The sequence below is a fragment of the Anastrepha obliqua genome, chromosome 3 (assembly GCF_027943255.1).
Source record: "Anastrepha obliqua isolate idAnaObli1 chromosome 3, idAnaObli1_1.0, whole genome shotgun sequence".
Classification (NCBI taxonomy): Eukaryota; Metazoa; Arthropoda; class Insecta; order Diptera; family Tephritidae; genus Anastrepha; species Anastrepha obliqua.
Window position 1 is genome coordinate 16,093,251 of NC_072894.1, and position 16,315 is coordinate 16,109,565.

Sequence of the window (16,315 nt, forward strand, 5' to 3'; positions counted from 1 at the left end):
TTGACGCACGAAAATACTAAAAACAAAAACAAAAAATAGAAAATTTAAATTAACGCATAATTTCATGTACGCCTTTTGGTGAATGTTGTGTTGAAAAAAGCTTTTGCCGGCAACAAATCCAGCCGCGACTGGTTGTGCAGCGAATGCGACCGATTCATCTTGGGTATATTGCCGCCGCTCCCACATTGCAGTGCTTCACCTGCCCGCCTAACTAACGGCTTTAGCAACACAAACCATTTCCCTTTACGTGCATTGGCGCCAATTGAATTCTACGCTACGACTGCAGTACTTTGCTCTGGCCTGTAGGCGGGTATCAAATGGAGCGCACTGTTGTTGGTAGCTCTGCTGCCGAGCTGCAGCAATAGAGATATTACAACGAGTATACTATATTTCTTGCGTCGTTGCTTTCCGTACTCGCATTATTGGTGGAGATCATCGATCAACTGCTTGCCACTCAACTGTTGCGGCTGTCGGTTGTCATCGACATTAAATGCGTTTTGCTTAACACTGTCGGTTTAAACGGCATCACTATTTGATTTATGTTTTCCATAATCTGTCGGTGCAAATAATAAACATAATAATTAAAAATGTCAGTATTTTTGTAATTGTGCTTTTTATGTACAAGCATCTAAGCGTTGCATGGATTCTTGACAGCGCAGCGATAAGATCGGCTGATGAATTCTAGTCAACACCGTTGGGTTCTCACAGTTTCTGTTGTTGACTATGTTACTAGATTTCATTTCATGAAATTTTATTAATCAAAATACAATATGCTCACATACTGATTTCTCTTAAAGAAGTGATACAAAAACTTAAAACAAGAAGGTATCTGGATATGGCCTCATACTAGGAAAAGTACTGAAACAACTCCCAGAAGAATTACCAGATATTTTTATGAGGAGCTTTTTCATGGTAGAAATACACTCGGAGATTTGCCATTGCCTGCCGAGGTGCGACCACTATTAGAAAATTATTTTCCTTAATTTTGGTGCTTCACGGAAATTCGAACCTACGTCCTCCGAATGACTCCGAAAGGTCGTCATGCACCAACCCATTCGGCTATGGCAGCCGCTGTTAAGCACATAAGTCATATTATTTCAAAAGCTTACTCGGTATTAGGATTTGTGAGGCGCAATAGTTCCAAGTTTACTGGCCGTTGCACTTTTAAACTAAAATACTTATTCATGCCATAAATTCTGTAACAAATTTTACAACGCATACGGCGAGAACAAATTCGCAGAAAAAAGTACCGTTATTTTTGCGTCTGTTGCTATACATTGTCTACCGATAAATTATACTCAGTTTCGTGACAAATTTCGCTTGTTAACAATGGAGTCAGTTCCCTACTCGCATTGCATTACAAAAGTTTGTTAAAAGTGCAAGTGAGATTCACGAATTGCTGAAAAACCAATTTTGTCCATAACGTCTGAAGTGACAGACAGAAAAAGAAGCGTTCGTCCTTGTGTAGTTCGAACCAGTGCAACCATAAAAGTCGTTGGAGAAAGAATTCGCAGAAACCCTCTTTGCTGGCTCGCGGTCAACGGCCATTAAAATATTATTTGCACGGACGCAAAAAATGTTGTTCCAAGGGTTGAGCGTAGCCACCATTCAGCCTCCGTAATGACTCTCCCCGTGGCAAAAGTACATCTGGAGGAGTCTTAGAAGGTGTGGTGAAGCAATGGTGAATGTTGGATCTTCCAGCAAGATTCTGCTCCAGCCATAAGGCAAAAATCACCCAGCAGTGGCTAAGAAACAATATTCCTAGGTTCATAGCCGCAGAGGATGGGTCTTCTGGAAATCCAGATATGAACCCATTGAACTACAGTTTGTAATCAGAATTGGAGAACTCGGTCTGCCGAAAACTTCACAGAAATTTGGAGAGTCTCAAACATTCTTAGGCTCCGGCAGCAATATCCACATCCATGGAAACCGTGCGTGCTGCAATGGCTGAATGGACAAATCGTTTGAAGGCTTGTGTAAAAGCAAATGGTTCCTTAATATTATATTACGTGACTAAATAAAACTAACTTCATTAAAAAAGTATTATAATTTCATATCTCTAACGGACTTAACCTGTAACAGAGCTTATGGCAGAACTAAATATACATCTTTCGTTCGATCGAATCTACATAAACAGAATTGAACGGGTCCAAAACATATTTATTAAGTACGCTCTGCGTTCATTGAGCTTTGTTGAACCAATTCCTTCAAATCAGTCTCGCTTGATTAATTTAAAGTCTTTGGAAGCAAGAAGATCAGCTCTCTCGCTTTCTTTTGTTTATAACATCGACAGTGGCTCATTTCTTTTGGAAATAATTACTTTGAATAAACCACAGTGCAGACTTCGTAGTGCTCTAACTTTCTATGGTGTTGAATGTGAAACGGAGTATTCGCGTAGTGCTCCTCTTGGCCGCGATTGAAGTGAATTTATTTCAATCTCGGGTGCTGTTCAACTAGGTGTTTCTTCGCCGAAAAGTGTATTTTTAATTACTTTATATTCTATTTTTTAGGTATTCATATGTTCTATACTTCTTCTACTTTTTGTTGTATCATAATTAGCCTGTGTGAAACTGGTTTTCATAGACTAAATAAATCTATAATATAAAAATGAATCGCAAAATGTGTTGGTAAGCGCATAACTCAGCAACGCACGGACCAATGTTAACAATTATTTTTTTAAAATGTTCTTGGAAGTCCAAGGATGGTTTGTACGGCGAGAAAAATTCGAATAATTTCCGGGATACCCCTAAAACAGCCTTTTTCTTTTATCCCATACAAATATTGCGCGTTCGTGTGTGTGTGCGTGTTCGCGTTGGAGGATCTAGTCCGTTCACACCAAAATGATAATATCGTGAACCCGACCAAATTGAAAAGTCAAAAAATGTAAGAGCTATAGATTTGATTGGCCTCGGAATATGTTTCCTTTAGTTTTAGTTTCCGAACGAGTTAAGGAATGATTTCATTCACAAATAATAAATAGTTAAGTAAATTCTAAGAATAACCATGCAGGGCTCAACAAATCCAAACATATTTTGAGAATAACGACAGATAAACATATTTTAAGAAGAACAAAAAGCAAACATTATTAATTAATCCAGAAAACCCATGTTTCTCACGTGGTTAATTGTATGTTGCCTGTTCCCGCGTTGGAAAACTACCAGAATTGTTTGTATATTCACCAGGTAATCAAACAAAACACATTGTATATCATAAAGCACTACAATAAAAATAAAACAGATTTTTATTAATAATTATGATTCACTTGATTTACAATAAAGCGATTACTGAAAATACTTATATACGTTTTATTTCACTATTCTTTATTATATCAGTTAATAATAATAATAATAATAAATAATTAATTATCTCTATGTTTTGTCTTTGAAGCACCCACTTTATAAACATTTGTCCCCTTTAGGTTTCCACTATCTCTTTGATTATTTTTCAGTCAGGTTTGAACTTCAGTTCCTCTCTTAGTTTGAAGTCCTCTGGCATTCCAGTCGGGGTTTTTAGTGGGTCCTAAAAGGGTCCAAAGTTCGTGGAAGCGAAGATACTTAGGTCACCCGAGCTGACCCTTTTCTTTAATTCTCCTGAACAGAACCGTCACCATGATGATAGGACGGTGTGTGAAGATCAGCAGAGTAAAAACGTCTTAAGGTCGAAATATAAATTGCCACATTTAAAATCTATTTGACAGAACGAAGTCTATCGAGACCGCTAGTAGTAAATAAATAAATAAATGAATCGACTGTTTGGTGGACTATACATGTTGGCATGCTTATTGTGTGGGTGGTTAGCTTGCTTGTGAACCAATTTCCACTATATATCAGACTAACGCTTCTGTAGGTAAAACAGGCGTGCAAACTAAATTTCAGCAAAATCGGATAACTTTTAACGACACCGTCCACAATAGTGGCAGGCGTGGCAATTCATATTTCTTCTTTCCTAATTGAAAGTCGACCATATATAATAGAAAATCTTAGCAAAATCAAAGCATGTTCACTATTTTTCGCCGACGCTTCGGTGAGAGCGCCACACTGTGACATATCACACGTCGCCAAGTAAATTTTTATAGCCTCTCAAACGATTGAATTGGCATAAATGGTGCGCACACTGCTAAACACACAGCAATAATTATTACAACACCAGCAACAATACCTATGCCACATTAGCAATAGCAGCAAGAGGAAATATGTAGATATTTCAAAGGCAGAACGTGCAAATTATTACATATTTCGAAATTTATTTAATTTTAAATAATTTGTTGCTAATATCCACGAGCGAGCAAATGAGTGAGTGAATAACTGTACGTGTTAAAGTATTAGAATGCTGAGCAAATAGCGTACGCAAATACCTTTGTGCCAATAAGGGCCTGGACGATTGCCAAACAAATGGGAAGCATCTGTGGAAATGAGTAATGGTGTATTTTCTTTCCTAGTAATAATGTCACATTTACTACGCCCTGTATCAGAGCTGCCAAATTTTCGTTTTCATTTCTCAAGCTGTTACACTCTGACCAAGCGAATGTGTGCCATTTTTTATCCTCTACAAGAATGTTTTATTCTCCTCTGAGCGTCAGCGTTTTTCAACTGATTTTTGCTTATCAGTGTTCACAAGTTAAAAATAGTTGTACGAAAGCATTGATGGGAGTAAATTGTTAACTGACTACAGTGAATCCCACTACAGTGAACCCCATAGCCGCATAGCGTATGTCCAAATGGTCTTGGGAATGGACTTACACGGGAGAATATTGTTATGTATCGACCGTTGGAATTTTTTGTTCAGTAAACAGTAGAAAGATGCCTAAATGCTTACTTTTGTTGGATTGTGAGATCTCGATGCCATTGAGCTTTACTGAGGACGGTGTTCACGTTGGGTTGTAAATGAGAGTTGAACTATGGTAATTTAGCGCCATTCGCTTTAATTCGCCAATTTTGTAGCCATTGAGTAATGCCATAGAAAAAACTAGAACAAAAGTAAACAATTTGGTAATAAATATGTGAATAATCAAATAAGAGTTAATAAATTAATGCAAAATAACTAAATAACACCAATGCAAGCTAACATTATTCGCTGCTCAATGCTTGACGCGGGCAGGTGTTCAATGTTGATATCGCAGTGGGCACGAATAATGCGCGAGTTTGCCAGTTTCAGCAGCAACAACAGATATTTTGTATGTGATTCATTATCGATCATTCATCGATCGATTTTCAGGTTCTCCTGTTTTTATATTTTTTCACACGAACATGGATGATATTCTGCCACCAACTGCGCAGCTTTTATTCTTTGCAAACATCGCACTACTCTTGTTGCAATTAGTATCAACATTATCAAACTGACGTGATTTGTGGGTGGTGCGATGCCACAATAAAAATAAGCTGGTCATGTCGGTGTCTTCACAGAAAGGTAGAGGCTGCGTATACCAACGTCTTATATTTAGTAGGATCATTTGTGGGAAACTTTACTAGTTAGCTTCACCGACGCAGACTCCCGCAGTTGTGGCAATAATTTTCGTATACGACCAACTTAATTGGATGGTACAAGCGACAGACGAAGATAGGCGTCTCTGTTGTCTAATATTCACTTTATTGACGGAGGTATTAAACTTTAATGCCGCAATTAGTGCGACAAGAAACAGCAATAAACGAATGGAGTCACAAAAGCGGAGAGAGAAAGAGGGAGTATGGTAACTATGTTGGAGTGCAGCCCTATACTGGTCAAAGAGTAGGTATGTGCAACAGATTTAGTCTTAGAGTCTCAATGCAGGTATATACATACTTATGCATGTCTACGTACCCACGAATATAGGTAAGTTTACAGAGATGTAAACAAAAATAGCAAATTAATTTGAAGATGTTCTCTATTTTGGTAATCAAACAGAAGAGATACCGGAAAAATATCTAACACATTTTTGGCGCAGATGCTTTTTTATGCTTGGTTTTAAGCATTCAACTGCATATACAAAGGGTCTTTCAAAAGTGACGCCTAGATGGCAGTAGTAAATAGTTCCTAGATGGATTCCTTTTTTATATCATATTTGACATTTGTCAATTGGACAGATGGACAGTTTCTTCTTCTTCTTCTTAATTGGCGCGATAACCGCTTACGCGATTTTGGCCGAGATTAACAAAGCGCGCCAGTCGTTTCTTTCTCGTGCTAACCGGCGCCAATTGGACACACCAAGTGAAGCCAAGTCCTTCTCCACCTGATCTTTCCAACGCAGAGGGGGCCTTCCTCTTCCTCTGCTACCACCAGCTGGTACCGCATCGAATACTTTCAAAGCCGGAGCGTTTGTATCCATTCGGACGACATGACCCAGCCAACGAAGCCGCTGGATCTTTATTCGCTGCGCTATGTCTGTGTCGTCGTAAAGCTCATACAGCTCATCGTTCCATCGTCTGCGATATTCGCCGTTGCCAACGTGCAAAGGTCCAAAAATCTTACGCAGAATCTTTCTCTCGAACACTCCAAGCGTCGCTTCATCGGATGTTGTCATCGTCCAAGCTTCTGCGCCATACGTTAGGACGGGCATGATGAGAGTCTTGTAGAGTGTTAGTTTTGTTCGTCGAGAGAGGACTTTACTGCTCAATTGCCTACTTAGTCCAAAGTAGCACTTGTTGGCAAGAGAGATTCTACGTTGGATTTCAAGGCTGACATTGTTATCGGTGTTAATGCTGGTTCCTAAATACACGAAGTCTTTTACAACCTCAAAATTATAACTGTCAACAGTGACGTGGGTGCCGATACGCGAGTGCGCCGACTGTTTGTTTGAAGACAGGAGGTACTTCGTTTTGTCCTCGTTCACCACCAAACCCATTCGCTTTGCCTCTTTATCCAGTTTGGAGAAGGCAGAACTAACAGCGCGGTTGTTAAGGCCGATGATGTCAATATCATCGGCATACGCCAGCAATTGTACGCTCTTATAAAATATTGTGCCTGAGCGATTAAGTTCTGCGGCTCGTACGATGCTCTCCAACATCAGGTTAAAGAAGTCACACGACAGCGAGTCACCCTGTCTGAAACCTCGTTTGGTATCAAACGGCTCGGAGAGGTCCTTCCCAATTCTGACGGCGCTGCTGGTGTTGAGCAACGTCATCTTAAATAGCCGTATTAGTTTTGCTGGGATACCAAATTCAGACATAGCGGCATACAGGTAACTCCTTTCCGTACTGTCGAATGCAGCTTTGAAGTCGACGAAAAGATGGTGTGTGTCGATTCTCCTTTCATGGGTCTTTTCCAAGATTTGGCGTATTGTGAATATTTGGTCGATGGTAGACTTTCCAGGTCTGAAGCCACACTGATAAGGTCCAATCAGTTGGTTGACGGTGGGCTTCAGCCTTTCACACAATACGCTCGCTAGAACCTTATAGGCGATATTTAGAAGACTTATCCCGCGGTAATTGGCACAAATTGCAGGATCGCCCTTCTTATGGATTGGGCAGAGCACACTTAAATTCCAATCGGCAGGCATGCTTTCATCCGACCATATTCTGCATAGGAGCTGATGCATGCACCTTACCAGCTCCTCGCCGCCATGTTTGAATAGCTCAGCCGGCAGTCCGTCGGCGCCCGCGGCTTTGTTGTTCTTTAGCCGTGATATTGCTATTCTCACCTCGTCATGGTCGGGTAACGGAACTACAATTCCGTCGTCAACGATTGGGGTATCGGGATCTTCACATTCTCTATGACATGCGCAGCTGTCACCGTTTAACAGGTTCGAGAAGTGTTCCCTCCATAATTTAAGATTGCTCTGTACGTCAGTCACAAGATCGCCGTCTTTGTTCTTACAGGACAACGCCCCGGTCTTAAAACCTTCTGTAAGCCGCCGAACTTTTTGGTAAAATTTTCGGGCGTTGTTCCTATTGGCCAGCATCTCAAGCTCCTCGCACTCACGTATTTCGGCCTCTCGTTTCTTCTGTCGGATAATACGTCTCTCTTCCTTCTTCAGCTCTCTGTAGCGATCACACATGGCTCGCGTTGCGCCCGATCGCAGCGTGGCTCTATAGGCGGCATCTTTTCTTTCGGCGGCAGCATGACATTCCTCGTCGTACCAATTGTTTTTTCGGGCTCGCCGGAATCCGATTTCTTCTTCGGCGGCGGTACGTAGGGAACGAGAAATGTTGCTCCATTGCTCGCGCATGCCGGTGTGTTGGGCAGTGCTCTCCGAGAGCAGGAGTGAGAGTCGAGTGGCGAATCTTCTGGCTGTCTGTTGTGATTGCAGCTTTTCGATGTCGAACATTCTTTGCGTAGGTAGATGTACGTTTTTCGCTGCACAGAGGCGTGTGCGCAGTTTGGCTGCAACAAGGTAATGATCCGAGTCGATGTTGGGTCCTCGGATCGTGCGTACATCTAATACACTAGAAGCGTGTCTTCCATCTATCACAACATGATCGATCTGGTTTCGTGTTTTTCGATCAGGAGACAGCCAGGTAGCTTGGTGTATCTTTTTATGCTGGAATCTGGTGCTGCAGACTACCATGTTTCGGGCCCCGGCGAAGTCGATCAGCCTCTGTCCGTTACCGGATGTTTCGTTGTGTAGGCTGAATTTTCCGACTGTGGGACCAAAAATTCCCTCCTTGCCCACCCTGGCGTTGAAGTCGCCAAGCACGATTTTTATGTCGTGGCGGGGGCAGCGCTCATAGGAACGTTCCAAGCGCTCATAGAAAGAATCTTTGGTCGCATCGTCCTTCTCTTCCGTCGGGGCGTGGGCGCAAATTAGCGATATGTTAAAAAAAACGGGCTTTGATGCGGATTGTTGCGAGACGCTCGTCCACCGGAGTGAACGACAGTACTTGGCGACGAAGTCTCTCTCCCACAACAAATCCGACACCGAATTTGCGCTCCTTTACATGGCAGCTGTAGTAGACGTCGCAAGGTCCTATGTTTTTCTTACCTTGCCCCGTCCATCGCATCTCTTGGATGGCAGTGATGTCAGCCTTTACTCTCACGAGGACATCAACCAGCCGGGCAGAGGCACCTTCCCCATTAAGGGACCGGACATTCCAGGTGCATGCCCTCAAATCGTATTCCTTATTTCGTTTGCAGGGGTCGTCATCAGTGTTGGAAGTTCTCATCCGAGGCTTTGTTGCTGTTTTCATTGGGGGGGCTTTTTAAGTGGCGGGTCCCAAACCCAGCGCACAACCAGCTATGCTGGGATGCTTCGCCTTCTCACTTTAGCTCACTCCCGAACGGGTGTTCGGAAGCTAACCAGAGGGTACGTGGGCTAATCCCGGACGTTGTGAGCTGCTTGAACCATATGTAGAAGAATCGTCCTGGCCACTCCCAAGTGAATGGCGATCAGTAACTTTCCCCACTTGCGTGGACTTCTACACATGGAACCATCCTCCAGACAGTTTCAGGTTGGACAGTTTCACACTATGAAAAAAGGCGTTAAAATTATTGAAACTTATTATTAAAATAGTCCATCTCTAAAAGCACCATATCTCAAAGCTCATGGTTTTTTTATATAAATAAGCATTCAAAGGAGTCGACAATTCAAAGGTTGATGAAAAAATCTCGAGAAATGGATTCTGCTAAGGATAGAAAAAGAACTGGCCAACCAAAACTGGATGTACTTCTGCTGAATATTGGAATATTACTGATGTAGTGCCAAGTTTTGCTGAACCTTTCAACATCGATATCTCGACCTTCTCAACAATTGGGCATTCATGAATCGACTGCTGGGAGAATTTTACCTACAGACGTACTCGTAGTGGACATTTAAATGATGTGAACTTTCACGTATACTCGTATTTGTAAAGAAGCATATTTTGAATAAAAATAATGAAACCTTAAAGAATCAAAATTTTTACTTCTCTTATTTAAAAAAAAAAACATCTAGAAGCGCCGTTTGAAAGACCCTTCATAATTGGTGTGTGTGTACACCGTTTGTGTGTGTTCTGTCCAGCTCCTCCTCATATGTATAGTATGGTACGCGTCTTGATATTGTTCCAAAATTGGAGGGACTTACAGTTTTTTGTAAAGCTATTGCATCTCAGAAATACACTCCGAGGTTTGCCATTGGCAGCCGAGGAGCGACTGCTATTAGAAAATTTGTTTCCTATTATTTGGTGTTTCGTGCCCGAAGTCTCGGACCTGCGTACATCGGAATGGTAGTCACGCATCCACCCATCAAGCAATGACGACCGCTCGGCTCTTAGCCCAATTTTAATAACAAAAGTTCCACGAACAAGGGTTATTTATATTGGTCGTTCATAGGTCGGTCTTGCCCAGGTCGCTTAGCATTGCCGTTGTTGATGTCACTCAACGGTAAGCCCAAAAATTAGCTACATATAGAGAAAACGCTGCACTATGCAGAATATGGGATGGCAGTCTTTCTTGTCATATATGGAGCCTTTAACAATGTATCCAAGGAAGCTTTGATAGAGGGCGTAGATTCAACTGGTGTGGTACCTGCTATACAACAGTGAACCCCAAGCAGTGATGGGCGAAGGAGGTTCAGTCCAATCACGAAAAAGGCACCAATCTCTATGAAACCTAGTGGGTGCTTTCCATTTCAATTCAACCGGGCTATTCGGGTCATGTTCTCCGATTTCGATGTAACTCATATATGTTGCTCTCTGGTCAAAATAATGAGACACGTATTTTTTTGTTCGCCCGAAAAAATTTTTTTCAAGAGTTATCGGCAATTTTGTTTTTCGGCTCAAAATCGATTTTTTTTAATTATATAAGAAAATTTTTTTTTTAAATACCCATAACTTAGTCAAAAATGAACCGATTTTAATAATTCTGGGCTCAAAATGATCGTCATTACTTACACGAGCGACTTAATGCAGAAACAATTGCAAAAAAGTAGTTGAAAATTTTTTATTTAGCAAAAAAGAAAAAAAATTGAAATTTTTTCGAAATTCAATATTTTAAAAAGTGTATTTTTTTTTTTATAACTTTTTCCAAATCAAGAGGACACCTCAAACTTCAATTGAGCTGAATGCCCAGTAGCTAAAATGAGTTGTTTTTGAGTAATGCATTTTTGAGTAAAAGACTTGTTTCGCACTTTTTGTTTTTTGGAAAATAAAAAAATTTCAACTACTGTTTTGCAATTGTTTCTACACGAGGTCATTTGTGTAAGTAATGGCGATCATTTTGAGCCCAGAATGATTAAAATCGGTTCATTTTCGACTAAGTTATGGGCATTTAAAAAAAATTCTAATATAGATGCTTTCCATTTCAATTCAACCGGGCTATTCGGGTCATGTTCTTCGATTTCGATGTAACTCAAATATGTTGCTCTCTGGTCAAAATAATGAGACACGTATTTTTTTGTTCGCCCGAAAAAATTGTTTTTCAAGATTTATCGGCAATTTTGTTCTTCGGCTCAAAATCGATTTTTTTTCATTATATAAGAATTTTTTTCTTTTTTAAACGCTCATAACTTAGTCAAAAATGAACTGATTTTTATGATTTTGGAAGCGAAATGATCGTCATTACTTACAAAAAAATACACTTTTTGAAATATTGAATTTCGAAAAAATTTCAATTTTTTTTCTTTTTTGCTAAATAAAAAATTTTCAACTACTTTTTTGCAATTGTTTCTGCATTAAGTCGCTCGTGTGAGTAATGACGATCATTTTGAGCCCATAATTATTAAAATCGGTTTATTTTTGACTAAGTTATGGGCATTTAAAAAAATTTTTTTCTTATAATTATAATTAAAAAAAATCGATTTTGAGCCGAAAAACAAAATTGCCGATAACTCTTGAAAAAAATTTTTTTCGGGCAAACAAAAAAATACGTGTCTCATTATTTTGACCAGAGAGCAACATATTTGAGTTACATCGAAATCGGAGAACATGACCCGAATAGCCCGGTTGAATTGAAATGGAAAGCATCAGTGGTAAATCAGATTCTCATCAAACTTGGGAATAGCGGACCGAAACTGACAGCATATGCTGACGACTTGACTGTTATCATCTCAGGTAAGTGCTCACAATTGATGAGTGAAATACTCACAAGGACGCTTAGAGAGATCTACAAGTGGACAGAACAGGTCGGGCTGAAAGTAGATCCACTAAGATTAACTTTATAATCTTTACAAGGAAGTAAACGATTCCTAACTGGTCGCCTCCGAGGCTTGGAGGAGTAGAGCTGACACCATAAATATCGACTAAGATACCCAGGTACTGTTGTGGATAGCAAACTTTAATAGACATAAAAGCCTAGCTTCATTATAGATAATCAAGAATATAGAATATACCGTTCTTACCATTCATACAATTTCTTTACAGATGGATCCAAAATGGCGGAAGGAAAACGAGCGCCTGTGTTTTGTCTGCGGTTTGATCTGAAAAAGTCTTTCATGTTCCCTAATTACTATAGTATATATATTTTAAGCTGTAATCTATGCCGCAACAAAAGCAGCTGAATTGGCTCTGGAATTAGCGCCTATTAATACTCGGACAAACATTTTAATTGATAGCCAAGCAGCTATTAAAGCAATTACGGCTTCTTGGACTAACTCCAAATTTGTTCAACAATGCAGATACAAAATGGATGAAGTAGGCGGAAACGGGCAAGTCACTATTTACTGGATACGAGAATTAAAATTAATAGAAGGAAATCAGAGAGACGATAAGCTCGCTAAGGCAAAGGCAGTTGAATCCAGGTTAAGGCAGGTATTTGCATGCCGAGATTGAACACCGCAGAAATATACCCATCACTCTCTTTTCTGAAAACGGAACTTAATGAGGAACTAGATCTGGAAACGCATTATATATGGGAACACTTAACATCGTACAAAATTACCAAAATTAAGCTAAGGACTTCGAATACCAAAACTGCAAACTTTATTTTATCACTGTCTACGAAAGAATGCAAAATATTGGTTGGAGTACTGAGGGAATACTGTCTCACCCCATATCACACAGCCATATTGGAATTAGTACAGGGCGATGCGTGACTAATGTTGGGGGGTACTTTGGCACACTACTTTTGCTATTTGTAGGACTCACCAAATGTGCCTAGTATCAACCTATTTTTCATCCTTGAAGAATATTACTAACAAAATGTTTAACGGCTTGCTAAAACTCGTGAAGGCGTCTATTAAAAATTACATAAAAGGATATCTTCGACTCCAGAGACATAGCACTGGTATCACAATGGACCCTAAAAGTATAAGTGCGATCTTTTTACAGATCTGTCAGCACTACCTAACCTAACTTAACGCAAGTTTGTGGACACAGTACAAGTTCTTCGTCAGCAATTGATGGTGACGACTTTTACGGGACGGAAGTCAGTGAAAGTGGTAGTAGTCTCTAGTTGAATGTTATGAAGAGTTTGTCGATACAGCGTCAGATCGAGTGGTTTTCAGATGTGTTTTATACGAGTGATAAGCCTGGACATGTTTCTGGCTTTCAGAATGTTTCTGGTAATATCCAGCAGAAACTGCTTGCAGAGCAAGATAAGATATAATTACATACTGGTTGCCATGGATATTATTTTGAAGTAAATCCAGTGCAATATTTGAATAAATCCAAGTAATTTACAAAGAAAAAATATTTCACAAACTATTCAAACTTTTGATTTTATGTCATGTATTTATTACGTTGGGGAATAAGTTCGTAGCGTTTTTACCGAAGACTTTTATTTAAACAAAAAACAATAAAAATATCAATAAGTTAATCAATTATATATTCGCCGTTGCTGTTTACAACCGCTCGCCCTCTCTCAACCAATTTTTTGATGCCATTCCGCCAAAAATCGTCTGATCTGGTATGAAAGAAGTTGTTGAGCCCGTTTTTAAGTACCTCTTTGTTATCGAAGGTAACGTACTTCACATGGTTTGACTGGGAAAAGATGGTAATCGGTTTGTATAATGTTCGAAGAATACGGCGGATGCTGAAGGACCCCCATTCGAATTCTTGGAAAGCGGCTTCGACGATTTGTGCAACATGGGGCCTGGCGTTGTCGTGAAGGAGTATGGTTTGAGTATGTCGATCAGGTCTTTTGAGTCAAATAGCCTCATTCACCCTATGTAGCTGGTCAATGTTGAGCTCCCTGTTGACCGTGGTATTCTTTTCGAGCATTTCACAATGCACCATGCCCTACCAGTCCCACCAAAGACATACATATGGTCTTCTTTGGATGAATTGAATGAAGATCGGACTTGAGTCTCGGCTTTGGCGTATCTCCTGGAGCCACCCACTCAATTCTTTTTTTTTTGCTTCATGTTGATGTACATACACCATTTCTCATCTCCCGAGACGATTCGGTACAAAAAGCGCTGTCTATGACCGCGTGTTGTTTGATGGCGGGCGAGATGCTGAGAAGCAATTTGAAGACGACTTTCCTTATTTTTTTTTCGTTGAGCTCGAGAGGCACTCAGGCTCCCTATTTTTCGGTAAATCTCATTGAATGAAGGTGATTGAGAATCGTTTTATGATCGTAGTTCATTTTTTCCGCCAATTCACGACTGGTTTGACGACCGTTTTCGCTCAAAAGTGTTTTGACGCGTTCTTCATCGAATTCAGAAGTTGTTCCGCTTCGGGACATGTCATTTACGTCAAAGTCGCCTCGCCATTGTTGAACTTTGCAAAGTATTTCCGTGCTGTAGACTAACCTATGCTACGTTCTTCATACACATCGCAAATGTCTCGGGCTGCTTCGGCAGCTTTTTGACCTCGAAGAAAAGCACAGAATACAGATACCCAAAATTTTGATTTTTGTCTACTTGGTATTCCATTTCTTAGCCTCAAAACTAATAAAAAATTAAATAACTCCAAAATATAATTAACACAGTTTTGTAGAGTAGAAAGATTCTATCGAATGAATGCCAAACAGTAAACAAATCGTTGTAAAAAAAATATATATAAAACGCTACGAACTTATTCCCCAACTTAATATGTAAATTTACGGCTACCAATATTTCCCTCATTACCAATATGAAAGCGAATGGTATTAAACAAAATACCGCAAACACTAAGATAGCGGTACCTTACGTACGTTTTTACATTCTTGACAATCACAAATAATAAAATACTATAGCTTAAATATAAATAGATAAATATTTTAATTATGTAAATTAGCAATAAATGACAATCGACTGCATGGCGATTGCCACATCCAATCCACGAACAATCATTCATACAAATGCTTTATTAATTGTAGTTGTAACTAAAGCTGTCATTAGCAAAACAGCTACTTGACCTACAATTGTCTTAGCAGCTGATGAAGACAACTGCAATGTTGTCAGACAATTATTAGTTACAATATTACGAGTACTACTGGATATGACTTTGCTGCTGGCACGTGCATTTTTTCTTATGTGGCGTGATAATGCGCTGAGTTGAATTTTGTGTTTGCTTTTTTTTCATTTCAAGATTTATGTAAAATAACAATGAAAAATGCACATACATTTTTAAAGCGAAATGTCTATGTATTTGTATACGAGTATCATAAGCTGATTTCTCAGCGATCATGAACTGATCTTGTCATCGTTGCTGCAACCACAAATCAATTATTGTCCGCTTCATGTTCATATCCACGCTTCATTGATGGCGCACTTTGTGTCTGTCATATTCTAGTTGTTGAAAAATTCAGACATCTACAAGCCCTGATTGTCATATTGACATGGCAAACATTTTCCTGTCATCACAACATCAAGGCAACGACTTTGCATGCGTATACAAATACGATTAAGTGTGATTATGGGTTCATACAAATATAATAAAAACATGTGTGTACGTATATATGCATTTTTATATTTTATACCTTTGCTTTGCTAACATAAAAACATCAACAACAGGTCGACATCACGCGGTTGACATGGATGGCTTGGCGTATGCATTTTGTTGGTCAGACATAAGGAAATGCTGCACTCATATGACAGGAGTTGTGATTGACAATCTTGAGGTAAAAAAAATGTTACACATAAATTAAAGCAACTTGAGTATGCTAATCGTTGCCCATAATAAACATGTTGAGAGAGAGAAAATAAGATTAGCCGGTTGGAAGTACGAAAAATGATCTTTTGAAATAATTATAAATATAATAAATAATAAATACATGAGCATTTCAATAAGTACTCGTAGAAGTTAACATTTATAAAGGGGTATCGGATTTTAAATTGAAATACTCGTACAACAACGAAAATTCAAATTGATTAGGAAATCTTTAGGTCTCTTCTTTTCGACAAGCGCTAAGAAGTAGGGAATAGAAGAAGCAACTGATATAAATGAACACATTTTGCCAATGCGGGGATAGAGCTGCCCTAAATTACATGTGTTTATAAGATAGTGAGTTATACCAGTTAAGTGAGGTATAACCATACTCACAAGAGGCGAATCTTACTCGATAACTT